The sequence below is a fragment of the Acinonyx jubatus genome, chromosome C2 (genome assembly GCF_027475565.1).
Source record: "Acinonyx jubatus isolate Ajub_Pintada_27869175 chromosome C2, VMU_Ajub_asm_v1.0, whole genome shotgun sequence".
Classification (NCBI taxonomy): Eukaryota; Metazoa; Chordata; class Mammalia; order Carnivora; family Felidae; genus Acinonyx; species Acinonyx jubatus.
Window position 1 is genome coordinate 15,620,397 of NC_069384.1, and position 27,475 is coordinate 15,647,871.

At 40.5% G+C, this 27,475-nt stretch overlaps 1 long non-coding RNA gene and 1 pseudogene across 1 annotated transcript; both read right to left on the reverse strand.

Moving 5' to 3' along the window:
• Positions 1 to 9,786: 9,786 nt before the first annotated feature.
• Positions 9,787 to 15,060, reverse strand: LOC128315048 (uncharacterized). Its single transcript, XR_008297413.1, has 3 exons — positions 14,682 to 15,060; positions 14,047 to 14,120; positions 9,787 to 10,849 (listed from the first exon to the last, which is right to left on the reverse strand). It is a non-coding gene; the product is annotated as an uncharacterized LOC128315048 (long non-coding RNA).
• Positions 15,061 to 24,267: 9,207 nt separating this feature from the next.
• Positions 24,268 to 24,850, reverse strand: LOC106979057 (40S ribosomal protein S26-like; annotated as a pseudogene).
• Between the last annotated feature and the right edge of the window lie 2,625 nt (positions 24,851 to 27,475).

Consider the following 27,475-nt stretch of genomic DNA (forward strand, 5'->3'; position numbering starts at 1 on the left):
TCACACACACACACACACACACACACACATAAATAAACATTAAAAAATCTAATTTAAATAAATGAATAAAACATTTAAAAAACTAGATATAATAGATCTGACTGAATAAGACTATAAAATAAGTGACGTTTAAATAATCAAGGAGACAAAATCAGGAATCAAGATAACAATGAAAGAACAGCATGATGATGAGAAAAGATAAGGGTTAATGCAAAGGTTAATGTAGCATTGCCCACTTAGATAATTATTGGGAGCTCAGCATCTCTACAGTGGCAGGAGGGGCTGGGGGGGGGGGGTGGAAAATGAGGAGAGAATGGAAAAGATGCATGAAGAGATAAGACCTGAGAGGTAGACAGGATCAAGTTATGTAGGGTCTTGTAGCATCTTGAAAAGTTTAAGTCCCTCAGCAAAGGGAAGACTTTAAAGAACTTTAATCAATAAAGTGATGAATAGATTTATTTCAAGATGTTCTCTTTGGCAGTATTTGGAAAATGAGTGAAAGGAGACAAGAATGGAAAATGGAGACCACTAAGAATATTTCACAGTAGACCAGATGTCTTTAGTTCCAAGTTGTGTTTACAGGCTAAGGAATATTCAAATGCTCTTATCAGAGTTCCAAATTATGATCATCCCACAAATATCAGCACAACTCAAGAAGCTGCAGGACTGCATGGAACATTTATGCTGTCAGATGGTGCAAATATTGGGGATACAGAGATGAATAAAACACAGGCTGTTTTTCTCCCTCCAAGTGCTCGTAAACTAGCAGGAGAACCAGACACATAAATAACCAATCATTACACGATCTGATGTATATAAGAGAAGAATGAACAGAACTGGGGAGGCTAGGGCATAAGTGTTGACAAAGGCATGACAGGGAAAGGGACATTTGAGTTGAACCCTGAGGGAAGAGTGAGAACATTCAATGTAGGAGGAATTTTGTAACTGCAATGACTCATGAATGTAGTATCAATATGATAAATATTCAGGAAACACTTTCCATAAACTTCAAATCTTGATGATGTTCTGACATATGAATCATCATGTGGTATAAGTGATGAATAAAGCTTGATCCTCAGTGAGCTTAATATAATAATAATTCTTTGGTATATGAGAATAATTTTACAAGCCTGGAACACATTCTCTTACCCCTAAAGTAACTCTGCAAAGTTGGTCTTATTCTACCCATTTTGGGATGAGGAAATTTGTTAATAGAAAAGTAATTAAACACAAGACTGACTCACAGTCTACATTTGTTCCATCTCACAGGGAAATTTCCAATTGTTCTTATCCATCTAGGCCAGGCCAATGTGTTTTTCTCTCACACTTCCTGCTTTGACAAGGTGAGTGTATGGTGGCAGAATATGCCACCCCTAAATATGTCACTTTGGCATAAGGATTTTGAGTTAAGGTAAATCAGAAGAAGCAGATATAAGAAAAGCTCTCTGCTCTCTCCTATTTGCCTATAAGCAGAACATAAACTTACAAAGATGACCCCCCTCTCCACCAGAAAGAACAAGAGTTAATCACTAGCGACAGCTTTGGACCTTATTAGCCTGGAGATGGCACCAGAGGAAATTATGAAACAAACCTTACTAGAGCTACCCTTTATCGACCCTTAGTTTCTCATATATCTGCATTCCCACAATTTGCTGCCATGAAAACTCAAGGTTCTTTTCCTTTGTCTTGTCACTTTTCTGAAAGTGTATTGTTCCTTTGCTAAGATGGTATATAAGCCCAAGTTCTAACCAACCCTTTGAGTTACTCATCTCTGAGTGCTCCTTTATGTAAACATGTGGCACATGTTAATAAACTTTTGATTGTTTTTCTTTTTTTTTAATGTCAGACGTGCTCTAATCAAACAGGTAAAAGAAAGTCTTCTCATTCAAATTAAACAAACTGTTAAGACACTAAATCATTTTTACTGACTTAAATTTTACATATTTTGATCTTGTTCATTAAAAAAATAAGGGCTTAAAGTTTTTAAATGCACTAGTAATATGAGGCTGTACTACTATATGCAAATATTTTAATATACAACCATAACATTTTCTTGAAATGTTCTATACACATACTTGATAGCAATCCAGCCACCACAACCATTCTTTAAGATGTGCATGGCCACCTTGACCTGCTCTCATGGAGCCTTTCCCGGCAAATTGCAGAAGATCTTTTTTTTTTCCCCAAAATGAAACTCCCTTTAATGAAAATGCTGAAGCTCATAGTCAATCTGAGACCAATGTAAAGATCATATGTTCCATATCCCTGGATCATTTCATTTGTCAGTAAAGAAGTTCTTGTGAATGACGAAACAGAGAAACCACTGGTGTTGGAAACTAGAATATGCAGTCTTCAAATATGTAAGTTGAATATGGTTTCTCTTCTGAAAAAGAAAGGCTGGAACAGGTTAGAAAGACTTATTCACTGTCATTTCCTTGTAAATAATACTCTATATTCTCATTTAAAGTTTTAAACACTGGCAGAGTAGCTCCAGCCCCAGTTGGAGGCCAGCCAAGTGGCTTCCCCTCCACTATCTGACCCTGGTCACCTCCACTCACAAGCCCACACAGGCCACATGGGCTGTCCCCTCTTGAGCTACTGTGACCAGCACCTTCATCATGTGTGGTACGAGGTGAGAGCATTTGGGGCTGCAGCTGTGCACACTGTCTCCTCCATGGGGGAGCACCAGAGGAACCTGCCCCAGATGACCTGTGACACCCCCCGCCCCCCGCCACCACCAGGACCAAGAGCCACCCCATAGCTGTTTTTCTCTTATTCATGTGTCTTTTGTCTATCCAATGTATAGGCTCTCAGCCAGAGAACCTAGGACAGTAGCAGGAAAAATATTTCCTCTTCCTTGCAAGTATTCCACATTTGTCACAAATAAGGGCCCAGTACATTCAGATCGTGGCTTGTCCATGGGCAGTAGGTCCCTGAGAGCAAATGGATCTCTAACACAGTGTGGTATTGACTCACGCCACATCCTGGTCCTTCCTTCCCCTCCCTCACTCCACTCAGTGAGTCTAGCCCTCCACACCTTCCTCTCATAGCCCAGATGTCCTTCCACGGCCCTTGTCACAGTCTCAGCCCTAAACTTATCATGTGTTGACAAGTAAGCATCTCAAAATGCTTGCGTTCGTGTTTGATTAAAGTCTGGGGATTCCCCAGAGTTCATGTGAAGGTAAGACACAGAAGGAAAGGGAAATACACAGAAATCAGATTAATATTCAAGCTAACTCTGCTGTATGAACTGTAGCCTAAAGAGGCAATGGAGTTCAGAGAAGGAACAGCTAATTTAAACAGAAAATGTGCCAAGGCCAGAGCTGAGCTGGGATGGAAAAGAGGCAATTTAGAGAGGACAAAGAAGTTTATAAATTTGAGGACTGAATGGGATCCTAGAGATCTTGGAGTCTGTCGTCTTGTCCCCCACAGCTTAGTCTTGGCAAACATCCATAAAAGTCAAGATCCAGCTTGGACCACGTGGACCCCTGTGAGAGACAGTCCTACCAGAGAACATCATCAATGTCAAGAAACGGTGGGAGAACAGGACACAGAGAAACATAATCTGTGAATAATGAGCTTCCTTTGACAAGTAGAGCCAGTATTACAATTTTATTAAGTACATAATTCCTGCCAGTTAAAGAGTCTATTCTCTTGATCACCTGGGAGACACTAGGGGAACAGATTGTTCTTTTAAAAAATGTACTATTTGCTTGAACAGCCAATATTAATTGTTTCTTCCCACTCACAAGTACATTAGACTTAGTGGGACTTAAATTGCTTTCTCTTAGGAGGAAGCAACGTCTTGGTCGTAAATTATACATCTTTGCTTGGACATTAAATCTTTATGCCACTAGCAAACTATTGAGAAGATTACTATTCCACCATAATATGCTATCATTCAAATATATAAAAATAGTTTGAGTTCTGGGGAAGAACAGCCACATACAAGTAAACTCGTATGTGTTGAATTAAGTCAGGTCAGTAAACCAGTCTTAGTTTAGTGCAGGAGCTGGCAGACTAGATCCCTGAGGCCAAATCTGTGTGCCACCTGTTTTTATAAATAGAGTGGCATTGGAGCACAGCCACATCCAATCATTTATATATTATCTATAACTACTTCCTTGCTACATGGCAGACTTGAGAAATTGTGAAAGAGACCGGATGGCTTGCAAAGCATAAAATATTTACTATCTGGCCTTCTACCAAAAGAGTTTGCCAACTCCTGGTTGGTCTCAATTCTGTTACTTGTAAAATGTGATTAAGAATACACCCCAATCCGGGCCACCTGGGTGGCTTACTTGGTTAAGCACCTGACTCTTGATTTTGGCTCAGGTCATGATCTCACAGTCATGAGATGGTGAGATCGAGCCCCGCATCAGACTCTTCACCGAGCATGGAGCCTGCTTGAGATTCTATCTCTCCTTCCCCCTCTGCCCCTCCCCTGCTTGCATGCTCTCGCTCTCTCTCTCTCTCTCTCTCTTTTTCTCTCTCTCTCATAAAAAAAAAAGAATACATCCCAATCCTACCTAATTTCCTCTAGCTAATAAAAATTTACTGAGCACCTATTATGTGGTAGGCATGAAGTAGACACTAGGAGGGGGTGGGGTCAGGCGAAGTACAAAGATGAGTAAGACAAGGTTCCTGCCAAAAACATTCTAAGGGCTGAGAAAGAGGTAACATAAGTAATTTCAAGGTGTGTTAAATACTGAGATAAAATTGTGCTTGACATTATGAAGCCAAAATAGAACTTACCAGAAACTAGAGAAGGCATTCTGGTAAAGTGACAGAGGCATTCTGCAGCCAAGTCACAAAGAACAAGTAGGAGCCAGCCAATGGAAAGGACTAAAAGGAAACCAGAAAGACTGAAGAGCCTGTGCTGGCAGTCAAAAGTCAGAACGTGGTTTGCTCTCTCTTTGCATTTCTGCAGTAACAATCTTTGGGGCGATAATGCACCCAGCAGGCAGGCGGGGAGACAGGGTTGTTACATACGTTACTAAATTCCCTCAGTTTACTTCACAAGGACTTGCTGCTCAAAGACTAATGAAGGAAACAATGAAAGGCTTTAATATTAAACCTGTGTCAAGTGAAGTTTTTGTCCCCTTGAAATTCTACTCTTATTTTTCAAAGCCGCTTAGAACATACTGATAAATAATTCTACTTGTGGGGTGCCTGGCCGGCTCAGTCGGTACAGCGAGAGACTTTTCGATCTTGGGGTCATGGGCTGGAACCCCCAGATTGGATGCGGCCATTACTTAAAAATAAATTTTAAAAAATAAAATTTAAAAAAATAATAAAAACTAAAATAAAATCTTAAAAAAATAATAATTCTACTTGCAAAAAATATAAGCATCGTATTTTTTCTAACATGCAAAAATCTGGACAATAGCCGCTATTGCAACGGGTGATAAAATAAAATTTTTTCTGTCTCATCTTTGGCTGCGCCTCCAAAACCAATTCAATGAGTGAGAACTCCCTAGAAAAAATTCTCTGTAAATGTATCCAGATGGTGTGAATTGAAGCGAACAAAAAAAGGTCCAAGCTCCAGCGATCTCTCTTCCACCAGCTCCCATAGTGCCTTGCATTGCAGCCATTGAGACACTCTTGTGGGCTGGCACTGTAAACTTGCAAAGGCCACGTAAGGTTCAAACGCGTGCATTTGGTACCTGACAGGTACCACATATTAATGTCTTTCCTTTCACCAAGAACACTAGTGTGAATTATTTTTTCTGACTTATTACTGAAAAGTCAAAAACCTAAGGGTCTAGGGCAAAAGACCACAAATCCTGTCAGGGTTTGGGAGGCAGGAAAGATCTCAAGCATGAGACAGTTCACTGGAAGATTTAAATGGATTATACATTATAGAAAGAGGGCCAGAGAACAAATAGGAAGTGTAAAGATTGAGGGCTTGTTTTTCCACATGCAGGATCTATGAATGTGTGTCTAAGAGTTCGTGCATTTGTGTCTCCGTGTTTGGAAGGGGTGGGGTTTCAGAGGGAAGAAAGGCAAGATAACACCCAAAGGAGGAAAGAACAGGTGGGCAGAGTTTATCAGAGATAATGAACTTTCCACCTTCTAATTTTTGCTTAGCCATTTTTATTTAAATCATCTTAAGTCTATAAAGTGTAAATATAGACTAAGCCTGGTGAAGGCATTATTTCCACATATCAGTATACAATGTGGACTGTTTGAAGGGGATTTGTAGTCAACAAGAGGTGAATATTGGTATTTTTCTACTTTGACCATCATTCCCTGAGGGTGAGAAAAGGTATTTTTTTAATGTATTTATATTCCTTGCTCTTTATAACTCTTGTGCCTCCTAATTTTGAGATTGCTTCCACCAGATGCCAATGAATTCTCTCAGTTCCATGAGGTTATCACAGTACACTTTATCTCAAGTCCTAAAGGGAGGCATTAGAACATCTGTGCATGATTCTCTAAGGGGTGGCTCAAAACTTATCTACACCACCTCCCTGCAGCTCCTATCCAGTTTGAGTAGGAAGATTATCTAGGATGTCTTTGTATGTTAGGCCTGCCTCCCCAAGGGAAAGTGGGAGGGGGGCTTCTCTCCCTTTCTCAAGCTGTCTTAGCTCAGTCTGCTATAATGAAAATCTCGAGTGGTTTAAACAACAGACACTGATTTCTCACAGTTCTGGAGGCTGTGAAGTCCAGGATCAAGTTGCCAGCCAATTCAGTTCCTGATGAGAGCCCTCTTCTTGGATTTGTTATCATGGACAAATTCACTCCTGTCTCTTCTTCTAGAAGGCACTTAATCCCATTCCTGATGGCTCTGTCCTCATGATGTTATCACCTCCCAAAGGCCCTACCTCCTAATACCATCACACTGGGGATTGGGGTTTCAACATATGAATTTGGGGGAAGACACATTTAGTACATAGCACATGCCAAATAGTTCTTCAAGAGAACCACTGTAGGGTCTGGGGTGTCTGGCAGGCAGGAGTATCACATCTCCCTACCTCTGTTCCCTCCCCGCCATCCATCATCCATAGACAGCTGGATGCCGAACTCCTGGGCCCCACAGTGACATGGTCCCTGACTGAAGTTTCTTGGGAAAGTCGGCCTGGGGTTTCCTGGATTTGTCAGGAGTGACATAGGCCAGATGCCTGACCCTAACCCAGTGACGTCTGATGAGAAGCTGGCTAGAATTCCCTCCTAAGCAAAAGGAAGAAAGACCTACATCTTCAGACTGTCTGGAATTAGGTGCTGAATGTTCTTTGGGTTCAATGGGCACTATGGAAGGTAGCTATCTTTAGAAGTCTTGAAAAGACACTGTGGAAGGGGTCTGCTTGACAGGGCAAAGCCACACTTGGAGAAGAATCTGTGGAGATGCCCCATCAGCGGAGGTTGCTAAGCAGGGCTCATAAGCAGTCATCTGGGCACATGTCTTACTTCATAATTAGAAGGGTTTTGATACTCAGAGTCAGAGAATGAGGCCGCGCGAGGACCTTTTGGACATTCTCACAAGCACTCCGTGAAAGAAAGCGTCGAACATTCCTTTGGGCATCTTTCCCCAGAGAGCCCAAAACACCAAATTGCAACAGTGGCAGCCAACTAAGACCCCTCCACTCCTTGGACACTCCCCACCCTCCTGCATCCTGCCCTGGAGGCACAAGAAGCAGCAGGTAGCTGGTGGAAGAGAAAGTGCAGGGAAGAGTAGAGAAGCTGACTGGATAGCCCTTCCCCACTGCAGACTCCCAGACCCACATACCTGAGCTATGGTGGATGGGAGAAGGTTTACATTGGATGCATGATTGGAAGTTTGGTAGTACTCTGGGCTTTCTAGTACCTGCAAAGGAGATCTGTGAGACAGATATTATCCAGAGGCAGGAAAGGTGATCTGACAGAGGGCTGGAAAGAAGACTGTTTCCCACTTTGCTCCCTAAGAAGTCCAGCCCATTCAAAAGCTGATTCTACATCTAAAGCATAATTAGTAAGTAATGAAACTGGTTTTTCCTATGTTGTCTGTAATTCAATTCTGAAGGAAAGAACTAACAAAAAGATGATGTTTTAAGAAACATCATTAACATTACATTTAAAATAAGGAAAGAACGGGGCACCTGGGTGACTCAATCGGTTGAGCCTTAGATTCAGGTCATGATCTCACAGTTCATGGGTTCAAGCTCTGGGTCAGGCTCTGTGCTGACAGCTCAGAGCCTGGAGCCTGTTTCAGACTCTGTGTCTCCCTCTCTCTGCCCCTCCCCCGCTCATGCGGTCTCTCTCTCTCTCTCTCTCTCTCTCTCTCTCTCTCTCTCTCTCCGTCTCTCTCTCTCTCTCTCTTTCTCAAAAATAAATAAACATTAAAAAAATTTAAGGGGCACCTGGGTGGCTCAGCCAGTTAAGCATCCAACTTCAGCTCAGGTCATGATCTCACACTCCGTGCCAACAGCTCAGAGCCTGGAACCTTCTTCAGATTCTGTGTCTCCCTCTCTCTATGCCCCTCCCCCACTTGCACTCTGTCTTTCTCTCACAAAAATAAAATAAAAATGTTTAAAAAGTTTTTTCTTTAATTAAAAAAAGAAAAAGATAAAATAAATCAAATGATTTGGTAAATTCACTCAAAAGTAATATAAATAAAAATAGAAAATGGCAGACCTACAGGACCAGCAGTGACTTGTCATCATCATGCTCAGGTTTTCCTTGGTGCTTTTTCTCTACACCAGTCAAGCCTCCCCATAGACTACAGATGTGAGGAGATCTCAGACTTCAGGTTAAGCATGTCTATCACTTATACAACATTGTCTGGTGGACCACTTCATGTCATTATTTTCAAAAAAAAAAAATATATATCTCTTAGAAAGAGAGAACATGAGTTGGGGAGAAGTAGAGAGAGTGGGGATCCCAAGCAGGCTCTGCACTGCCAGTGCGAGCCCGATGGGGGGCTCGAACCCACAAACTGTGAGATAGTCACCTGAACCGAAGTCAAGAGTCAGATGCTTAACTGACTGAGCCACTCAGGTGCCCCCAAATCATTTTTTTCTAAATCCATAAACTAGAAAACAACATTAAGAAATAAAAATATTGCTGTAAATTTTAAATTCATACTGGAAAGAAAATATTCTTAGTGCTGAATTGTCTAACACAGTAGTCACTGGCCATTGTTGCTATTTAAATTTAAGTTAAAATAAAAATAAAGGGGCACCTGAGTGGCTCAGTCGGTTAAGTGTCTGACTTTGGCTCAGGTTATGATCTCGAGATTCGTGAGTTTGAGCCCCGCATCTGGCTCTGTGCTGATGGCTCAGAGCCTGGAGCCTGCTTCAGATTCTGTGTCTCCCTCTCTCTCTGCACCTCCCCTGCTCATACTCTGTCTCTCTCTTAAAAGTAAATAAATATTAAAAAATGAAATAAAAATAAAAATAAATAAATATTCAGTTTCTCCATCACATTAACCATATTTCCTTTTTTTTTTTTTTCATTTTTGGAGAGAGAGAGAGAGAAAGAGAGGATGCAGGTGAGCGAAAGGCAGAGAGAGAGTGGGTAAGAGAGAGAAAGAGAAAAGTGGGGCTCACCCAAAGCAAGGATCATGTTCACCTGAAGCAGGGCTCACCCAAAGTGGGGATCAGGCTCACAAACCGTGAGATCATGACCTGTGCCGAAGTCAGATGCTTAACCAACTGAGCCACCCAGGCACCCACATTAGCCCCATGTGGCTAATGGCTACCATATTGAACTGTGTAAATATGGAACACTGTCCATATTGTTGTGGACAGTTGATGACAGTGTTGTAATATTGGACAACACTATTCTAAAGTTTCAGGGCCAATCATTTTTGACAAAGAAAACAACTCCTGTTTTCTCTGCATGACTAGATTCTTAATATTTTAATCCTCAGCGAATCTGAGTTTTTGTAAAGTATGAAGGTATATGATATCAGAGGCTTGTAAGGACAGAGTATTATTCCTCATTTTAGAGACAGACCAAGTTCCGTTGATAACTTTATTTTTAAACAGCCTTGTTAGGGTCAAAAAACAGGCAAAAATCCAGAATTGCAACACTTTTTCCTAGAAACTTAATGCCTTTCAGATTGCTTGTAAGCCATAAAAATTCAGCACTGGGGAATTTAAAATGTTGAGTTAGTGACCTCATACATTTAGCTTTTTCTCAGGAGTTTTCATGGTTTCCTTGCTAAATACAGAATGCACTTCTTTGTATCACATTCTTTTCCCATATTTGTAACTTTCACTTCCTTTTTACATGATACATATTTTAATATATTAAGGCTACCTTATTTACTGACATGAATAGATATGAGTGAAAGTGTTGAAGAAGAGAGAACTTTCAGGAATACTCTTGGAATTCTGTGATCTTATAGGCTAATAAACCTAAAGAACTGGTATTTGCTTGGAACAAGAATGATTACAAGTTCTGAATGTTTTAGATACCACTAGACAGTTCTTCTTCCCCACCAAAGAGGAAACTTAATAAATCTTTGTCAGAATTTAAAATTTCCTCTCACTGCTTCTTCTGGAAATACTTGGAGGACTGGGTCACCAAAACCCACATTCATGGTCTATTGAAGACATGGTCAAATCTCAGACATTTTAGTTAATGCCCAGCCTGAACATGTTATTTAATCTGCCTGCAGTGAAAAAAATTTATATGTAACCTATAGATTCTCACTGTGGTTTTGTTTTAACTTTCAGTGGATGACAGGGTGACTGAAAACACATCGTTCCTTTACAAGCAACATGGCCACCAATGCAGGACGACCCCTCAACAGCATCCTGGATCAGCGAAGCCCATAGTGAAGGAATCTTCCTAGAGAATTCTATATATGCGCCTGTATCATGCTTATTGTGGCTTCCACTGCATGGTTCTGACAGTCGGACATCTGAAAATAAATTATCATGATAAGGATTGTTATTTTTAATAGATGCAGAATTTATATTCTTAACTCTTAGGAACTCTTCTAAATGGAAAGAGATAATTAATACACTCCCCACCCTTTCCTACAATTAAAGAAAGAGACACTGACTTTAGAAAACTAATTAATATTGTTCAACAGTTTAGGGAATGCTATTAATTTTCAAAAGTTTACTACAATCCTCACAGAATTTTCCCAGGCCCCGCCACAATACTGGTATAAAACAAACCACATAGGATACTAGAATTCAGAGAAGGGAAAGAGAAATGAAAGTTTGCATTAAAATGATGGCAAAGGAGCACCTGCGTGGCTCAGTCAGCTGAGCATCTGACTCTTGATATTGGCTCAGGTCATGATCTCACTGTGAGTTCAAGCCCCAAATCAGGCTCCGTGCACAGAGCCTGCTTGGGATTCTCTCTCTCTTTCTCTCCCTCCCCCACACACATGCGCTCTCTCTCTCTCTCTCTCTCTCTCTCTCAAAATAAATAAACTTTAAAAAAAATTTAAATGATGGCAAAGATTTTGAATTTCCAGGAAGGGAAGTATCCCAAGGAATTCCAGATAGAGTAGGCAGTAAGAAAAGGAAATAACAGGAAAAATGCTGCCATCAGTGCTTCTGAGACTTTAAAGTGCATGGAAATCACAGCTTACTCAAATGAAGCATTTGATAAATAAATCTAGATTAGGACCTGAGATTCTTTTTTTTTTTTTAACGTTTATTTATTTTTGAGACAGAGAGAGACAGAGCATGGACAGGGGAGGGGCAGAGAGAGAGGGAGACACAGAATCTGAAACAGGCTCCAGGCTCTGAGCGGTCAGCACAGAGCCTGACGTAGGGCTCAAACTCACGGACCGTGAGATCATGACCTGAGCCGAAGTCCGACGCTTAACTGACCGAGCCACCCAGGCGCCCCAGGACCTGAGATTCTAAAAGGCTCCCAGGTTTTGAGTAGCAAAGCTATGGTAGACTCAGTTACCATAATCAGCATATAACTCACATTTGCATTGATGTTTTGTTATCTAAGATTGGTGCTGAAATATCTTACCTCATTTGACTATAAATGAATGAAATCGGATTCTGTGAAGTATCTTGTCTTGTACATCAACTCAAATCTTCTACACCTGCCTTTCCCAAGCTGGATATAATTAGATATGCCTGTTGTACAAATGTTCCATGCTCAAAGAAGTTTGGAAAATATTGCATTAAACACAGATAAGTTTCTTTACGGTAAGACTCTCAGAGCCTTTAGCACGATGTCCATTATGAATCTTCAAGAGAGAGAATTGACCACACACAATGCTTTCTTCCTAGTACACCTGTTTATACCTCCTGGAGAAACTTCTCTACACTGTGAATAGTGACATATTGACAAGTTCTGAAGTCTCAATGGTTAAGTTCATAGATACTACTTTGGTCAGTGTAATTGCTGACCTATACTTAAGGGTAAGTCACTGATTGGGGTGCCTGGGTGGCTCAGTCCATTGAGCATCAAACTCTTGATTTCGACTCAGGTCATGATCTCATGGTTTGTGGGTTTGAGCCCCACAGCAGGCTCCTCGCTGACAGTGCAGAACCTGCTTAGGATCTTCTCTGCCTCTCTCTCTGCCCCTACCCTCACTCACTTTCTCTCTCTCTCTCTCTCTCTCTCTCTCTCTCTCTCTCTTTTTCTCTCTCTCTCCCTCTGTCAAAATAGTAAACTTTAAAAAAGAAAAAAGAAAAAGGCTAAGTCACTAATAAAAGAGTTTTCAAAGATGGTCAAGGCACCAGGTTAGAAATAATGATCACCTTTGTCCCAGTCAATCAGATGGAGCTGAGCAGAGAATGCTAGTATAGAAAACACTGGAAAGCACACAATGCTGAGGATGTGCAGAAGGCATGTTATAGAATTAGGATGTTGAAAACCACCAATTCTTTTTTTTAATGTTTATTTTATTTATTTTATTTTATTGTTTTTTTGAGAGAGAGACAGAGTGTGAGTGAGGGAGGGAAAGAGAGAACGAGACAGAATCAGAAGCAGGGTTCCAGCTCTGAGCTGTCAGCACAGAGCCTGATGCGGGGCTCAAACTCATGAACTGTGAGATCATGACCTGAGCCGAAGTTAAATGCTTAACCAACTGAGCCACCCAGATGCCCCCAAAACCACCATTTCATATGGCACAGGAGAGCTGTAACCTGTAAGGAAATGATAGTGGCAAATAGGACAAACCAGTCCTCTGTGAACCAAACAGAAACAGGATGGCTCATCAGATGTAAGAACGGAAGTGCCCCACCCAGGGAAACGGTTTAAAGAAAGTTTTCCAATTGTGCCACACAGAGCCTTGTGATCATTGCCTCTGCAAGCGAAGAGAAAGAGGAAATGTTTTCCAGAATAAATTTGGGAAGACTGGTCTCATCTCTACCCACCAAGACAACTGGGAGAGAAGCTTCTAACTACAAAATACGTGAAACCCAAAGCTTCAAGAAATACTTCTCTGACTTCTCTTTAAACTGGTTGTGTTGAGGGGCACCTGGGTGGCTCAGTCAGTTGAGCACTGGACTTCAACTCAGGTCATGATCTCACAGTTTATGAGTTCAAGCCCCCCCATTGGGCTCTCTGCTGTTAGCAAAGAGCCTGCTTCAGATCCTCTGTCTCCCTCTCTCTCTGCTCTTCCCCAGCTCACGCTGTCTCTTCCTCTCTCTCAAAAATAAATCAGCATTTAAAAAATAAATAAACTAGTTTTGTTGAAATAAATAGTAGATTGAAGTTTTGCTTAGAGCAAAGAAGCTTCAACCAAACTGACTTTCTCTTTTACACATAGAATTGTATGCTTCCAACTTCAGGAGAAAGTAGAAAATATACTGTTATGATAACTGAGTCCCCTGATAACAAAGACTTATCTCCTAGGAAACTGGGATGTAATGGTTCTCAAAATGTAACTATCAGAATCACCTGGAGACCTTGTAAAAACACAGATTCTTGGAACCCACCCTAGAGCTTCTGATTCAGTTGGCCTGGGATGGAGTCTGAGAATTTGCATTTCTATCAAGTTTTCAGGTGATGCTGTCACTGCTGGTCCAAGACCCACACTTTGAAGAAGACTGCTGAAATGGAAGGAGCCTTAGTGATCGCCTGAAGCACCCCTTTTCCCCACAGATGAAGAGTCTGGGGCATGAAAGAACTTACCCCCTAGGGTGGGGCCATGAACAGCCCCCTTGACCACATTCTGGTGTGGAATCTCTGTGCTCTCCTGTCCACTCCTGTATCAGGAAAAGTTGTGAAACACTTGGATAGGGACCTAAACATGTTACCTTGGGTCTTGCCCATCTACCCTTCTACTGTGTCTTTGCCTTTCACTGTCTTTCAGCTATTTTATAACTCTGAAAGTTGTAGAAAAACGATCAAAATGCAAATGATTATATTCCGAGGAAATGCCAGTGAATTGATATCTGTGAAGTATAATTGTTGGGCTGTCAGTATTAACCAAATATACATCAAGTGTGAAACTATACAGCAGTCTCTTTTTTTTAATATAATTTATTGTCAAATTGGTTTCCATACAACACCCAGTGCTCATCTCAACACGTGCCCTCTTCCATGGCCATCACCCACTTTCCCCTCTCCCCTAGCCCCCATCAACCCTCAGTTTATTCTCAGTATTTCAGAGTCTCAGTCTCAGTATTTATGGTTTGCCTCCCTCCCTCTCTGTAACTTTTTTCCCCCTTCCCCTCCCCCATGGTCTTCTGTTAAGTTTCTCAAGATCCACATATGAGTGAAAACATATGGTATCTGTCTTTCTCTGCCTGACTTATTTCACTTACCATAATACCCTCCAGTTCCATCCACGTTGCTGTAAATGGCCAGATTTCATTCTTTCTTATTGCCAAGTAGTATTCCATTGTATATATAAACCACATCTTCTTTATCCATTCATCAGTTGATGGACATTTAGGCTCTTTCCATAATTTGGCTATTGTTGAAAGTGCTGCTGTAAACATTGGGGTACAAGTGCCCCTATGCATCAGCACTCCTGTATCCCTTGGGTAAATTCCTAGCAGTGCTATTGCTGCGTCATAGGGTAGTTCTATTTTTAATTTTTTGAGGAACCTCCACACTGTTTTCCAGAGCGGCTGCACCAGTTTGCATTCCCACCAGCAGAGCAAGAGGGTTCCCGTTTCTCCACATCCTCTTCAGCATCTATAGTCTCTAGATTTGTTCATTTTAAACACTCTGACCAGTGTGAAGTGGTATCTGAGTGTTTTTTTTTTAATGTTTATTTTTGAGAGAGAGAGACTGGGGGGAGGGGCAGGGAGAGAGAGAGAGACATAGAATCCTAAGCAGGCTCCAGGCTCTGAGCTGTCAGCACAGAGCCCGACACAGGCCTCGAACCCACAAACCGCGAGATCATGACCTGAGCTGAAGTAGACAGCTCAACCGACTGAGCCCCCCAGGCACCCCTGTGTGGTTTTGATTTGTATTTCCCTGATGAGGAGTGATGTTGAACATCTTTTCATGTGCCTGTTGGCCATCTGGATGTCTTCTTTAGAGAAGTGTCTATTCATGTTTTCTGCCCATTTCTTCACTGGAATATTTGTTTCTCGGGTGTGGAGTTTGGTGAGGTCTTTATAGATTTTGGATCCTAGCCTTTTGTCCGATATGTCATTTGCAAATATCTTTTCCCATTCCGTTGGTTGCCTTTTGGTTTTGTTGATTGTTTCCTTCGCAGTGCAGAAGATTTTTATTTTCATGAGGTCCCAATAGTTCATTTTTGCTTTTAATTTCCTTGTAAAGGCACATCTTTTAATCAAAATAACTTCTGATTGCTTTGTTTCCTGTGACACTGTATTTGTCAGCGTTCTCCAGAGAAACAAAACCAGTACAAGGAACTAGCTCATGCAATTATGAAGGCAGGAAAGTTCCCAAATCTTCAGGGTGAGTCAGTAAGCTGGAGACTCAGGAAAGCTGACAGTAGATTTACAGTCCAAGGGTGAAAGCCTGAGAATCAGGAGAGCCAGTGGTGGGTTCCTGTCTGAAGACAGGAGCATTGGGGACCATAGGAGGAACTGATAACCCAACTGAATGGCTCTCAGGCAGGAAGATTTCTCTTTACTTGGTGGAGGGTCAGCCTCTTTGTTCTATTCAGGCCTTCGGTAGAATGTAAGGCCCACCCACACTGGGGAGGGCAGTCTGCTTTATTCAGTCTATCAGCTTCAAAGTTCATTTCATCCCAAAACACCCCTCCAGAAGCGCCCAAGCTGCTTTTTGACAAAATATCTGGGCATCCTGGGCATTCGTAAAGTTAACCAACATGGATACACAAACTCTGTATAAGCCCTTAAAACTTCTGACTTCACACTTAGCACAGAAAGCTAGTTACTGTTCATCATATTTGTTCAGTTCTACCACCTGGCCATAAGTGAAGATTTACTTAGGACAAAAGGTAAATTCCTGGGGTGCTTGGGTGGCTCAGTCGGTTGAGCATCCGACTTTGGCTCAGGTCATGATCCCACAGTTTGTGGGTTTGACCCCTGTGTGGGGCTCTGTGCTGATAGCTCAGATCCTGGAGCCTGTTTTGGATTCTGTGTCTCCCTCTCTCTTTGCCCCTCCTCCACCTGGACTCCCTCTCTCTCTCTCTCTCTCTCTCTCTCTCTCAAAAATAAATAAATGTTAAAAAAAAAAGAACAAAAGGTAAATTCTTCCATCATCAGTTTGCTAGGTGTGAGGCACAAGCCAGGGATGAAAAAAATGACCAAAAATAGCTGACTAATATGAAGAGTATTGGTGAAGAGGCAGCTTGATTTAAATGGGTTTTACCTAAGAACTTCCTTCTTTCCCTTTTTACCCCTCTCACCAGGGATGTGATTTTATTTTCTCTCGTGATTGCCCTTTTAGGACTGGAATCCTGCGAGTGTTCCTAGCGCTACCTTATGGAATAGGTTGGGTTTGGTAGGAGACACAGAATGAGGGTAGAAGGTAGCTGTGGGTACAGGCATCCATCGCCATGGGGCAGCAAGAGCTGGAAGGAGTAAACAGAAGGAAAGATAGGAAAGAACGTTGAATGGAGCAGAGGGGGTGAGACTGGATGGGAGAAAGTGAGGTGAGCGGAGCAGGCCGGTCATGGTCAGCTCTACATCCGTGAAGACGATGTCAGATTACACCAAGAAGAGAGAAACCAACCTGGAGTTCAGAGAAGGCTCAAGTGGTGAGAGAGAAAAAAGAGCTGTTATCACTGAATTCCTTGAGAAAAAACTGTTAAGAAGCCTGACGCCTTAAAGGACAGTGGCATCCACGGGTCAAACAAGCTTGAAATAAAGGGCAGATTTGATTAAATCATTAAGCATGAATGCCAGGTTCTTTCTTACCTTCGGGTTTTATGCATGCTCTTCCCTCTGCCTGGAATGCCTTCTCTCTCTCTGCCATCACCTGTTCACTCTTGTTAATTATTAGGTCTCCACCTACCTGCTCTTTCTCCCAGAAGACTCCTCTAACCCCCGGAGACTGGGTTTGGTGCCCTCCCCCGTGTTCTTGCCTCACCCTATTCTGGAACTTATTGCGCCCATTGAGATTGCTTTCCGCCATGCCTGTTTTCCTGAGTGAGCTGGGAGCTCCTTTACGACAACGGCCGTGGCTTGTTTGAAGTTGTATCTCCAGAACATCCTTCAGTGCCCAGCACTGTACAGGAGTTCAACAGATATTTGCTACTAAACTGGGCTAATGAAAGGATGCCTGAGGACACTACCTCTGCTTTCTCAATGGCATTTAAGGCCCTGTGCTGGGCGTTTGGTGGTGGAGCATCAGGAAGAGTGAGGTAGATAAAGCAAAGTGTCTGGACACTCTGCTGAGCCCCGAAGGAGCCTGGTAACAGCTGTGACTCATGGTGTGGTACAAGACAAGTGAAACAATACACTACAGTAGCCCAGGACAGGAGAGTAGGAGTGCCAGATCTAGTAAAGAAAAATACAGGGCACCCGGGTGGCTCAGTTGGTTAAGTGTCCAACTTTGGCTCACGTCATGATCTCACGGTTTGTGGGTTTGAGCCCCGTGTCGGGCTCTGTGCTGACAGCCCAGAGCCTGGAGCCTGCTTCAGATTCTGTGTCTCCCTCTCTCTGTCCCTCCCCCTTCATGCTCTGTGTGTCTCTCTCTCTGAAGTAAATGAACATTAAAAAAATTTTTTTTAAAAACACAGGGTGCCCAGTTAAATTTGAATTTCAGATAAACAACTAATAATACATATAAATCTCATGGGATATTGGAGGCATACTAATGCTGATAGTTATACATTGCTTGTTAAAATAAAGGTTTGACTTGGCCTGTGATTTATTAATCCTAAAAGAGAGGAACATGGCCTATAAGAGATACTATAACTTCTGTCTTATAGGGGGCATAATGCGGATAGAAGAGAAATATGGATGATTCCGGAAAGATTTTCTTTTTATTTCTTTTTTTACAAATATGTTTAATGTTTATTTATTTTTGAGAGGGAGAGAGTGAGCAAGCGGAAGAGGGGCAGAGAGAAAGGGAGACACAGAATCTGAAGCAGGTTCCAGGCCTGCTGTCAGCACAGAGCCCGATGTGGGGCTCGAACTCACAAACCTGAGCCAAAGTCGGACGCTCAGCTGTCTGAGCCACCCAGGCGCCCCCAGAAAGATTTTCTAGGCAAAATGGGAACTGAGTTGAGTTGCAAAGGACGCAAGCCACAACGTGAGGAAATGTAGTTCAAGCAGAAGACCTTTCTGGTGAAAAGTCAGTGGCAGGTCCAGAGACTGGCTGAAATCTGGTTTGGCTAGTGTGAGAAGGTAGGAAATGAATGGTGAGCAGCCCAGCTAGATGGTTGGGCAGGGTCTGGTCACACCACTTGTGTCAGAGCCCCAGCACCCCCAGCACCCCTGCCCCACTCGCCTAGGCCAGACTTCATGAGCAGGCAAGATGGGATCTTTCTGCCTGGGCAAATGTTTCATCTTTACCCAGTTGAGTAGCATTGGACATTAGTCTCTCCCCGTCCATAATGAAGAAGGAACACCAGGGATATTTCGCAAGGGTGATAAATTGCTCAATTGTTTGCATTTTTTTTTCAAATATGGGTGTCAAAATAGCACCTCTAACCAAGTTGAGGAGAAAGTGAATATTAACAATGACTTATCAAAACAAGATGGGAAATACTAACAACTTCTAAGGCATTTATAATTTAGTCTTTTACACTTCTCTCTTACAACATTTATTTAGCATTATATGGTAAACATATAATGAAATTGATAAAATAGTTTACTTACCATCTAGGTAAGAGGTGGAAATGTTTATGTAAACTTTTTTGAGCACCTGCTATGCTCCAGGTGGCAACATATACAATTTTTTAATCTTTTTTTTTTTAATATTTTACTCTTTTTAAGCAATCTCTACACCCAACACGGGGCTTGAAATCAGAACCTCGAGATCAAGAGTCATCGCTCCACTGACCAAGCCAGCCAGGCACCCCAATAATTTCCCTTAGTCTTAATCACAACATTACTAAATGTTATTGTACATATAAACATATGCAATAATAATATAACACTATTGTGTATATAAGCATATACAATAATGCTATAATGATTGTTATGTGCCTCTTACTGAGTGAGGTTCATGTTAATTTGCTCATCTATGATCACTCAACGAGCAATTTGGTGATTTTAGGATTCAAATCTGATTTGACTCCAACGTCTATATTGTTTCTATTATATCACACCTATAGATATAGATCCATGGATAAATAACAATTGTTGAGCCTTATGGCATACACATTGTGGGAACAGAAAGGAAAGAACATCTAATTCTGCTTTAATGGGCATCAGGAATGGCTTCACAAGGGAAGTGATGCTTGAATAGTGATTGACAAAGTTATCTCATCTTCTGATCAGATTAATAATAGGCAATATATGAAGCATACTCACAATAAAAGATTATTACTAGTTTTTTTTAATTATTACTAGTTTTAAAAACAGATATTGTATTAATTCAAAAAAGCTCTCATTAGGTCTTTGTAATCTTTTATTAAATGTTCCACATGGTGACACACACTTACATTGTCATACTTGCTTCCTTTTTTATTAAACACCCACTAATGTAATTAGTCATATTCATTAAATGGTCATTATTTATAATCTTCAGTACTTATATGATTATAGTTTGATACCTCTTTTGTTAGAAGCACTACGCATTCACATAAAAATATATTTTAAATATCTTTATAATTCTATGACCTACATGAATGGTTACATAGTTGGGTTGACTAAATTCCTCCCACATAATTATTTCAATTATATAAAATATTACTTACATAAGTAGAATGGTATTATAGTTGTAAAATATTCAATTCTGCAATTATATAAGATTAAATTAAGTAAGAAGGACTGAAATCTTAGCAGCATACTACTTAGAGAATATCTGAATGGTTCTATTCCTATATTTTATTTTATTTATTTGTTTTTTTAAAGTCTATTTATTTATTTATTTTAAAGGTTACACTCATTACTTTTTTTAAGTTCATTTATTTATTTTGAGAGAGACAGAGAGTGAATGGGAGTAGGGGAGGGGCAGAGAGAACAGGAGAGAGAGAAAGAATCCCAAGCAGGCTCAGCACTGCCAGGACTAAGTCCGAGTCTAGAACTCATGAACTGCGAGATCATGACCTGAGCCGAAATCAAGATTCAGAGGCTTAATGGACTGAGCCCACCTAGTTGCCTCTAAAGTTTATTTTTTTTTTTAACGTTTATTTATTTTTGAGACAGAGAGAGACAGAGCATGAACGGGGGAGAGGCAGAGAGAGAGGGAGACACAGAACCGGAAACAGGCTCCAGGCTCTGGGCCAATCAGCCCAGAGCCCGACGCGGGGCTCAAACTCACGGACCGCGAGATCATGACCTGAGCTGAAGTTGGACGCTTAACCGACTGAGCCACCCAGGCGTCCCTAAAGTTTATTTATTTAAGTAATCTCTATACCCAACATGGGACTTGAACCCATGACCCTGAGATCAAGAGTCACATGCCCCTCCGACTGAGCCAGCTAGGTGCCCCTCTATTTCTATACTTTAAACAATGCACCTATAGTGATAAAATATGAAAGCAAAATGTTTTTCAATGTTTTGCTTTCTTAAAAGACATTAACCAAATTTTAGTTTAAAACCTCAAAGAGTGTTAGTTATGAATATATTCTTGTGGGTTGAATCCTCTCTGAACCCAAACCTGGCTTCCAAATTCTCTTTCAAGGAAGCCCTCTAGAGGGATTTCACTTACTCTGGTTAATACCTATTTTTCCTGGCAACTCATTGTCCATTGCCTTAGAAACTTTTGCAGATTTTTCTCCCATAGAAAAAGCTATTAAAAAATTCCCAGGACTCTATTCTTCGCTTAGGAAGCTTAGCTGTCTTTGACTGACTTTCTGACAATGACCGTCCAGAAGCTGCAGGAAGAAGTGTGTAATTCTGACCTTGACAAGAACACTGGTGAGGAAGGTTATGTGCTTGAATTTCAGATGTGTTCCTCAGGGAGTCATATAAATTTGATGCTTATACTCATTAAAGAAGAAATCTTTTTTTATTAAAGGATAAATTTAAATGAAGAGAAAATTACGACTTTCACACAATATAAAATAACCATGTATAGAAGATTTTATTTACCTCAGGAATTAATGAGGGGCCAACAGATGTTGTGGCCAGTTTAAAAGAGAACCACAAGTTTGTAGTCAGATAAAGAATGTGAAATGAATTTGCAAACAGATGCAAAACTGGCAAAACTGGTCAATATCCACCGGAATACAATTTGCATTTTTGCGGACAGGAAGTGTTTGCATTACAATAAATTTCCCACAAGTTAACTTCTGTATCTAAAAGGTTGTGAAGGGAGGGATGCCTGGGTGGCTCAGTCTGTGAAGCAGCTGACTTTGGTTCAGGTCATGATCTTGCAGTTCTTGAGTTCAAATCCTGCATCGGGCTCTTTGCTGTCAGCATAGAACTGGCTTTGGATCCTCTGTCCCCTTCTCTCTCTCTCTCTCAAAAATAAACAAAAACATTTTTTAAAATATTAAAAAATAAATAACAGGTTATGAAATAGCCTCGGTGAAGGTAGATAAAGATATAGATAACCCAGATGGATGAGGTAGAAGGCAATTAGTAAATTTCAAAGTCTGTCCCATTTTTTCTCATGTATTCTTTATTTAAACGGTGCTTTTGGGGGGCGTCTGGGTGGCTCAGTCGGTTGAGTGTCTGACTTCAACTCGGGTCATGATCTCATGGTTTGTGAGTTCCAGTCCTGCATGGGGTGGGCTCACTGTTGTCAACGCAGAGCCCGCTTCAGATCTTCTGTCCCCCTCTCTCTTTGTCCCTCCCTCTCTCTCACTCTCTTCTTTCAAAAACAAATAGAAAAAAAATTTTTAAATAAATAAAGGGTGCTTTTAATGCATATGACATCGTATTAATGATAAATAGCTCAAGATTTAGAAATTAACTGGTAAATAAATTAGTTGTTGCAGTCAAAGTCTCAAATGCAGGAGTCTGGTACTGAAATTCATTTTGGACAATAACATAAAACGTAAGCATTCTTTTGAGAATCGGGCACTGACTAATTCTACGTTGACACCAAAGCTGAAATGTTATTCTATTTTCTGTCCGTGAAATACAATATAAACATTCTGAATGATTTGGATCAGTTATCTAACTACGAGCAATTTCCATGCCACTCACAGATCTACCTCTATCATAATAACAATAATACCAGCAGTAATAATAAAAACTATGGCAGCCAAGTCTTACCAATCCCTTAACATGTGCCAGACCGTGTTAGGTCTTTCACCAATAAATGTTTAATTTTCATAATACCACACACAGTGGGGTATAATTATACCTATTTATGGAATAGCAGTTCATGCCTTCCTTACTCTAAGCCCTTCTTTTTAAATAAAGAACAGGAAATTTTAAGCAAACAAGTTTCATTGAATGATCTGAATATAGTATTTCAAAAGCAGCACGGTTGGGTGAACTAAATAGCAATCCTTTTTTGGCTCTGGTTTCCTCAATGACTTGGCTTCTTTCCCCTCAGTTTTAAGTTATGAATAGCGTTATATAATTGCTGATGTTTAATCTCTGGGCAATGCTTCGAAACATCTCTTAAGGTCTAAAACCCTCAATTATTCCTCTTTTTATGAGTGGAGAGAATTGGAAAGGACTTGAGTGCCTTGCTTTCAGCAGACAGATTTAGAGTCTGGAATTGTTGACTTCTAGCCATTCAGAGAGAAAACTTCTAAAAGAATAATGCAATAAAATTACAAAACAAACATCTTTTGGGGAACTGAGATACTCTCTGGACTGCCCACGTTGGAAAACTGTGTTCACACTTACCATCTTCTTTGCACTCCTTCCTCCTTTTTTTCTCCATCTCTGTTCTCTTTATTGGCTTTGTATGATTAAAGAGTCATTTAGTACCTCTGACCACACAAAAGAATAAAGAAATAGGCGAAGTTTGACTTTCTCTATGGCATATGCAAAGGAATTCATTTTAATATATGTTGCATTTATTTTACAGATGACTTTTTCTTGTTTTCCTAGAGTTACAGTTCTAAACTCTCTCCAACTTGCTCTGCGTTTTTAATTCCTCACTTTGCATTGTGGCAAAAGGAGAAAAAAAGCAATCACTATGCCAAGGACACCCTCTAAATAAAGATGGTTTATCCCAGGCCTGACTGTGAGCTTTCTCCTCCCCACCGATAGAAAGTGTTAGAAAAAGGAAGTAGCATGAGTCATTACTATTGCCACACATTCAGGAAAACCCCTGCTCGGTCTTCCTCTCTACCCTGTGTATGACAGGAGGTAAATTTTCAGAACATATATTCAGGAGTTTTCTGTAAGAATGCAGCATCAATTTGATTAAAAACAATAAAAAGAAGGACAGACATAAAAAATCTTTGAAGAAGAGAAAAATGAGTCTGATCTAAATTTGTTGAGAGGCTAGTTGTTTGGAAGTGGGAATGCTGTGTCCATTTCCTACACATCCTCTAAAATAACTAGGACCACTCCTAGATCAGGTCACCCAAGCATATCCCACCCCTAAGTGACTGACATATACACAGGATTGTTTCTGTGGGGAAGACACATTCAGCTTTCCAGTTTGATTACCAAGGACATGTTCAACAAAATGAAAAGACAACCTACAGAATGGGAGAAAATATTTGCAGACCATATAGTTAATTTTATACATGGTGTGAGGTAAGGGGTTCAACTTTATTCTTTTGCATCCAGTTGTTCCAACACTATTTGTTGAAAAGATAAAAGATTTGGTGTGTGTGTGTGTGTGTGTGTGTGTGTGTTTAAAGTATAATCTCTATTTTATTTTATTTTTTGCACAAAGCAGTTTTTCTTCAGTCCTTAAAGACTTATCTCCTTACATGGGCTTTGATGGAGGTCATGAGGCAGCACCTGTGGGTCTAAATCAGAGTGGGGTCCTTCTGTGCTTCACGAGGGTAATTCCTAACTACTTTGCTGTGAATGGCACAACTCACACAGCAATGTAGTTTTGTATACAGCTTGAGAAGCATCTAGGCGTCCAAGACACTTGCTTCAGAAATGTCCTTGATGGTGGCAGCCTCCACTATGTTCAGAATAATGAACTTCCTAATGGCCTTTTCCTTGGGCACGCAGTGGGAGGAGTTGGTGGAGGAAACCAGCTGCAATTGGCCGTGGCCCTTTCTGGCATGACCATTATTCCTTCTTTTCCTGGTCATCTTCGAAGCAAGGACTCGAGAGAGTGAAAAGATTATGGTTTATCCATTGAATTATGCCAGTGCCACATTGTCTTTACCACTTTATTACTGTAGCTTTGTAATAAGTTTTGAAACTGGGAAGTCTACATCCTACGAGTTTCTTAATCTTTTAGAAGATTGCTTTGAATATTCTGTTTCCATGAGTTTCCATATAAATATTAACCTGTCAGTTTCTGCAAAAAAAAAAAAAAATAGCAGCTGGGACTTTGAGAGGGATTGAGTTGAACGCATAGATCAATTTGTGGAATATTGCCATCTTAACAATAGTGCCTTCTGATCCATGAATATGGGATGTTTTTCCATTTATGTAGATATTCTTTAATTTTTTCAATGACATTTTGTGTATTTTCTGTATATAAATCTTGTGCTTTAAATAAATTCATTTCTGGGGCGCCTGGGTGGCTTGGTTGGTTAAGCGTCCCACTTCGGCTCAGGTCATGATCTCACGGTCCGTGAGTTCGAGCCCCGCGTCGGGCTCTGTGCTGACAGCTCAGAGCCTGGGGCCTGTTTCGGGTTCTGTGTCTCCCTCTCTCTCTGACCCTCCCCCGTTCATGCTCTGTCTCTCTCTGTCTCAAAAATAAATAAGCGTTAAAAAAAATTTTTAAATAAATTCATTTCTAAATTTTTTTTTGCTCTTGTAAATGGAATTTACAAGATTGATTATAGGTGATTATAGTTGATTATAATTTTGGATTATTCTCACACTTTCCTTTAATTCTTTAAACATGGTTTCCTTTAGTTCATTAGGTGATTTAAAGTCTTCGTTTAAAAAGTCCAAAGTCTGGACATTGTTAGAGAGAATTGTCTGGTTGTTTTCTTTTGCATGGGCTACACATTTTTGTTTCTTTGTGTGTCTCATATTTTTCTGTTGAAAAAATATTTTTCTGTTTTAAACAATATATTGTGGCAACTCTGGAAATCAGATGCTCTCTCCAGGCTTTTTTGTTGCTGTTTTTTTGTTTTTGTTATTATTGTTGCTGTTTATTTATTTATCGATTTAGTGACTTTTCTGCAGTCTTTGTGTAAAGTCTGTGTTCTTTGTCATATGTGGCTGTTGAAGTCTCTGCCTGGTTAGCTTAGTGGTCAGCTAATGATTACCTAGAGATTTCCATAAATGCTTTGAACTAATAACTCTCCCAGCCTTTGTGTGTTGGGATCTTACAGCTCTGTCTTAGCTTGTGCAGAGCGTCAAGGCAAGCTAGAGAGGAAAGATTAGGACCTTCTGGGGCCTTTTCTGTGTATGCACATGGTCTTCTAGATTTCCAAGAATGTGTGTGAGCTTTTCAAAATCTCTTATGGACCTCTCATTTCCCTGTTGTTCTTTTTTAAGTGTTTTGATTAGGCCCACTCAGTAACCTCATCTCAGATAGCTGCAATATTAAACAATTGCCATTGATTTTTTTTCCCCAAAGTCCCTAGAATCAGGGATGTTGGTACAGAGCATGCTCTGAGTCAGGTCAAATAAAGTCAGGTCATGGGAAGGGGGATTTTCAATAAGAGGCTTTACTGGTCAAATGTTGACAATTGGTCAAATGTTGACAGGCTTTGGGGAAGTTCCAAACCCATTCTACCCTCTCCAGTTAGACTGCTGGTTCACACAGCTATCACATTGTGCAACTTTTGGTCCTCAAGGGGAGAGAAGGATGGTTCTTACCAAGAGTCAGCCATTTTTCTTCATAAACACAACTTGGAATTGTGTAATTCTTTAGTTAATTTTCAGAATACAGAAAAATTTGATTTCGACTTTTGCCACAGCTTTTATTGCCTTTATGGAGAAGCAGATTTTTGGAGATCCTTATCTGCCATTCAGGAAGCACTTTTTTTTTATTAAGTTAAAAGATAATTTTTTAAAGGTAAAAACATGATACATAAATCAATACAAATATTAAATAAACACATGGCAAAGGTTTTATTTAATTCATTACTTAATATGGGACACAGTAAGATGTTATATATTCAAGAAAGTATTGAAAGAACACACACACACACACACACACACACATATGCATACACAGACAATTGAGAAAGCTGTATACTAGGACTTCCAACACTATGTTAAATAACAATGGTGAGAGTGAACTGTTGGGACCTCATCAAGATAAAAAGCTTCTGCACTGCAAACAATTGACAAAACTAAAAGGCAACTGATGGAATGGGAAAAGATATTTGCAAATGACATATCAGATAAAGGGCTAGTATCTAAAATCTATAAAGAACTCACCAAACTCCACACCCAAAAAACAAATAATCCAGTGAAGAAATGGGCAGAAGACAGGAACAGACACTTTTTCAAAGAAGACATCCAGATGGCCAATAGACACATGAAAAGATGCTCAACGTCACTCCTCATCAGGGAAATACAAATCAAAACCACACTGAGATACCACCTCATGCCTGTCAGAGTGGCTAAAATGAACAAATCAGGAGACTGTGGATATTGGTGAGGATGTGGAGAAATGGGAATCCTCTTGCACTGTTGGTGGGAATGCAAACTGGTGCAGCCACTCTGGAAAACAGTGTGGAGTTTCCTCAAAAAATTAAAAATAGAACTACCCTATGACCCAGCAATAGCACTGCTAGGAATTTACCCCAGGGATACAGGAGTGCTGATGTATAGGGGCACTTGTACCCCAATGTTTATAGCAGCACTTTCAACAATAGCCAAATTATGGAAAGACCCTAAATGTCCATCAACTGATGAATGGATAAAGAAATTGTGGTTTACACACACAATGGAATACTACTTGGCAATGAGAACGAATGAGATGTGGCCTTTTGTAGCAACGTGGATGGAACTGGAGAGTGTTAATGCTAAGTGAAATAAGTCAT